Here is a 5,004-nt window from a genome sequence, read left to right on the forward strand (position 1 = left end):
CATGTGATGAATAAGACGACTAATTCGCAACATAAATGTCAATGTAAGCATCAATTTATGTTGGAACGTGCTTACTGGACCAAATAACATACGTTTCCTACGTCTTCAATACGAATCATGAAGCAAATGTAATTTAAAGGACATAAAAATATCGAGTGATTTTACTAACATAATTATGAACCACCCACGAACATAAATCGGCCGGCCGAAGTGGCCGTGCGGTTAAAGGCGCTGCAGTCTGGAACCGCGAGACCGCTACGGTCGCAGGTTCGAATCCTGCCTCGGGCATAGATGTTTGTAATGTACTTAGGTTAGTTAGGTTTAACTAGTTCTAAGTTCTAGGGGACTAATGACCTCAGCAGTTGAGTCCCATAGTGCTCAGAGCCATTTGAACCATTTTGAACCCACGAAAAGACGTAAACTCGAGGAAAGAGTAACGTGAACATGATATTTTGCATCTGATAATTCCAAAAGTGTGTTTTGGGCTACGAATTCCGCCCCCAAGGTGTGTGCAACACAGCTGGAATTTGTTGCCAACAACTGAGACACCTTTCTATCGCAGTGTAAGAAAATCGAGCAACAAAACTACATCACCTGTGCTACTGCTTGATAACTCACTCTGTTGATTTGAGAAACAAAACTATCCAGGAGATTGATAGGAAAGTCGTCTCTCAGGCATTTGTATTGATAGGGAAGTCCTCTCTCAAGCACTTGTCCCTCTCGTCATATATTTGTAAAATTTTACCTTTCTCGCTCTTGATGGATCAACCGTCAAGGCAATTCATTCAAGACGAAAATACTCTAAAAACTATTCTGCTTTAATAACATCGTTAGAACCAGTAGGTTTCTACAGGCGTAGAATTTTTAAACAACTTTAGCATTGTCAGATCGTTTTAGATATCGTGAAAGAAAATTCTGCTGCTGATTAATTTCTCTTTGATAATTACTGTTGCGTTTAGTAAACTAATGGAAAACGCAATTAAAATATTCACTGTACTAATACAAATTAAATTCAGCTTACTACAGAAACATCACGACGGCAGTCTATCTTAATAAAGCATTAAGTGTCTGTGAGACGATTGAGCCTATTTTAACACGAATTAGTAGGATATTACCGACTTTTGACTTCGAAAATATCTGTATTTATTTCCAGTACCATTCGTAAGTATTATGAAAATGTGACATTTCATAGATAAAATTATGTATTCACAACAACAAAAAATATGTCGGCAGAAAACAAAAGTGGCATTATGAATTTGGCAGTACCGTAAGATTTTCGCTCTGACACTAAGAGTTACTGAAAGTAGCAAGACGAATTTTGCTCGAGTGTTGTCTTACGATTCCCTTATTGAGTTTTTATCAGCCTGCTTGTAGCTGTGCTACAACAGAATTAAAAATCTGGCTTTCAGCGAGTCTCGAAAGGCGAACGAAAGCAGCTTGCACCTGTTAGCTAAGCATGAACTGGTTTTTTCCTAAAGTGGGAAGACATCCTTTTGTGGTTGAATTGTTGGCAAATGTCAGTCAGACGTGTGCCGTTGGTCTAAGCGTTTCGGTGTGTTGAATTTGTACCAAAGATTTTTCTACAGGTTTTTTCTGCCCAAATAGAGAGTTGAAGTTTCCCATTAGTATTTTCACGTCACCGCTACGGTCGCAGGTTCGAATCCTGCCTCGGGCATGGATGTGTGTGATGTCCTTAGGTTAGTTAGGTTTAATTAGTTCTAAGTTCTAGGCGACTAATGACCTCAGAAGTTAAGTCGCATAGTGCTCAGAGCCATTTGAACCATTTTGAACCAGAATTTTTCGACATTTTCGGTGTTTTTATTATTTTTGATGTTGGTGGGGACACGTGCATTGATGAGTGTATATTTTTTACTGGGGCTCTGAATGAGCATAGTACCTAAGCTTACACACTACTTAACCTAAATTATCCTAAGGACAAACACACAAACTCATGCCCGAGGGAGGACTCGAACCTCCGCCGGGATCAGCCACACAGCCCATGACCAGCGCCCCAGACCGCTCGGCTAATCACGCGCGGCTACTTAAAGTATACTCGTCCACAAAACCCATGTGGACAATTATCTGATAATCGGTCAAGCTTTGCTTTGTCGCAGCTCTTTAGCATACAAGTCCATTTACTTTCAGGCTCCTCCTTACAATTCTTGCAATGCAAGGTAATTGAAAAATCCCTTCCACTCGACGCCAACTGAGGAACTGACTGGTGCATGTGTTGTTCAATACACAGTAGTTGTCAGCCTCACTAGAATCAATGACTGTGTGTGTGTGTGTGTGTGTATGACTGTAAAGTATTTTAATGCGATGGGAAGTTACTAACTGAATTTTCACCCAACCCACGTCCTGCATATTACGTTAAGTAAGATGTATTAACTCCATAGTATCGTTAGCAGAGACAGTGCGCTCTTGTTGTCGAGGCTCGCGACAAGCGCAGCGATCAGCAGTGCCCAATGCCGCCGCGATTTGTTTATGTTGGCTGAGCGTGGACACTGCAGCAGACGCTTCGCCATAAACAGAAAGAAATCACCTTGGCTCTGACCGCAGTGAGCAGATATCACTGCCTGCGTGTTCTTATAGTAACCAACGTGAGACTCTACTCACAGGTGCCATGGAGCAATTGCAACGGGTATCATGTCATTAGTCATCAGAATATTAACCAGTGATGAAATGTCCACTCTATTTGAATCCCAAGAAAATAGGAACCTTCTCACAAAGGAATGTGAGGTGATATCAAAATTTATCCAACATACAAAAATTAACTGCAGGGCTTTCATGTATGCAGTAGTAGCACACAAGGAAATATTATGTCTTGGAAGCGTATATTTCATTTCCTCTTCTCATATTAACGCCCTTGTTTTAGTATGAAGTGGGAAAATAAACACGAAAAACTTAAGTTCCTGAGAAGCATATAAGTCATTTCCTCTTCTCATATCATAACTTTTGTTTTAGTATGAGGTAAAAAAAATAAACAGTTTAAGGTTCTGAAACATAATATGACACCAGATTCTTATCGTAGGCGCTATCGGAAACGCAAAAAGCAGGGAGCTGTCCATTGTTTTGTCCAAAAGTCTGTTTCCTTTCATGCATTACTCACTTTAGGAGAACCGGCCGTGGTGGCCAAGCGGTTAAAGGTGCTACAGTCTGGAACCGCGTGACCGCTGCGGTCGCAGGTTCGAATCCTGCCTCGGGCATGGATGTGTGTGATGTCCTTAGGTTAGTTAGGTTTAATTAGTTCTAAGTTCTTGGCGACTGATGACCTTAGAAATTAAGTCGCATAGTGCTCAGAGCCATTTGAACCACTTGAACCACGTTAGGAGATTCTTATTTAAGGACTTGTGGGCATCAAGTTCTTCAGCAGAACAAGCCTTATGTTATTGTGCTAATTACGGTATAGAAAAAATGCAACAAAGACGAGTTCCCCTGGAGCAGTGAGGATATTTGCACATGTCTGTATTCAGCAATGACCGCCAGCTGCCACAACACTTCACAGAATCCTTGCGGCAGGCAACACAACTGTGCGTGCACTTCAGACTTCATTCAGTAAGACGTCAGGAGTTGGATGGAAACGTCAAAGTCGTATTCAATCCAGAATGAGGTGTTATTAAGGTAGTTGAACGTTCTAGCAATTACACTTCTATAATTCCCATATGCGTATTCCGATAGCCAAAAGAACCCATTAGTGCGAAACCATCTGGAACTGCATTAACATCAAACTGCAAGAACTTGAGACAATACGTGGACTCTTCTCTTCGCTAAGTGACCTGTTACTGATATTTAGGATTCTCTCCGTCCTAGGCGTAGTGGAAATGGAACTTCAGAGGCGCCGGCCCGGGTGGCCGAGCGGTTCTAGGCGCTATAGTCTGGAACAGCGCGACCGCTACGGTCGCAGGTTCGAATCCTGCCTTGGGCATGGATGTGTGTGATGTCCGTAGGGCCGGCCGCGGTGGCCGTGCAGTCCGGAACCGCGGGACTGCTATGGTCGCAGGTTCGAATCCTGCCTCGGGCATGGATGTATGTGATGTCCTTAGGTTAGTTAGGTTTAAGTAGTTCTAAGTTATAGGGGACTGATGACCTCAGCAGTTAAGTCCCATAGTGCTCAGAGCCATTTGAACCATTTTTTTTTTTTTTTTTTGAACTTCAGAGGAGCTTTCGCTATTCTTGACAAACATGAGACACTTGTAATCACTGCGAGTTACAACAGCGTGATGATAATGGTTTAGGTTGTCAGTAGTTTTGGTGGTGTTATGCTGTCAAACTGCTTACAGCAACGTTAATGGTGGCGCACATAATTTAGCGCTGACCACCTACTTAAGTAAAGATAGTGTTGTGGCGTCGTCGCTTGTCTTTATTTGGCCTCAGCTTGAGTAATCCGATTTAACGAACATAGTACTACATTCGCGGGCTGCTAATGATACAGTATGACTACAGAGATCATCGTGCGGGTATTACTTTAATTCTGCAATGAATTGCTTAAAAAATATTACCCTCAGCTATGCAGCTGGAATGACTCATGACACAGGTACTCTATGTTGCACTTGGTTAAGTGATCAGTTCGCTGCAATCCTGCTTCTTCTGTTTGTAAATACTTGAATACTTCAAAAATGGTTTAAATGGTTCTGAGCGCTATGGGACTTAACGTCTGAGGTGGTCAGTCCGCTAGAACTTAGAACTACTTAAACCTAACTAACCTAAGGGCATCAGACACATCCATGTCCGAGACTGGAGTCGAACCTGAGACCGTAGCTCTCACGCGGTTCCAGACTGTAGCGCCAAGAACCGCTCGGCCACACTGGCCGGCATACTTGTATACTGACCATTCGTTATTTGACTAAATATGAACTACAATCTAATTCGCATGTATATGGCATGGGTTAGCTCCGGCACGAAGGTATGATTGGATTCCGTCGGAGTCCCGTTATTTTGATGGCAAGACTAATGTTCGCAAATCACCTCTATTGCCTCAAAAAACAATTGCATCTTAAATATCGA

At 42.3% G+C, this 5,004-nt stretch overlaps 1 non-coding gene across 1 annotated transcript; it reads left to right on the forward strand.

The window, feature by feature from the left end:
* The first annotated feature begins 3,841 nt into the window (after nt 1-3,841).
* On the forward strand, nt 3,842-3,925 carry Trnas-gga (transfer RNA serine (anticodon GGA)). The gene is given in 2 exon segments: nt 3,842-3,881; nt 3,891-3,925. It is a non-coding gene; the product is annotated as a tRNA-Ser (tRNA).
* The last annotated feature ends 1,079 nt before the right edge of the window (nt 3,926-5,004 follow it).

The sequence above is a fragment of the Schistocerca nitens genome, chromosome 10, assembly GCF_023898315.1.
Source record: "Schistocerca nitens isolate TAMUIC-IGC-003100 chromosome 10, iqSchNite1.1, whole genome shotgun sequence".
NCBI lineage: Eukaryota > Metazoa > Arthropoda > Insecta > Orthoptera > Acrididae > Schistocerca > Schistocerca nitens.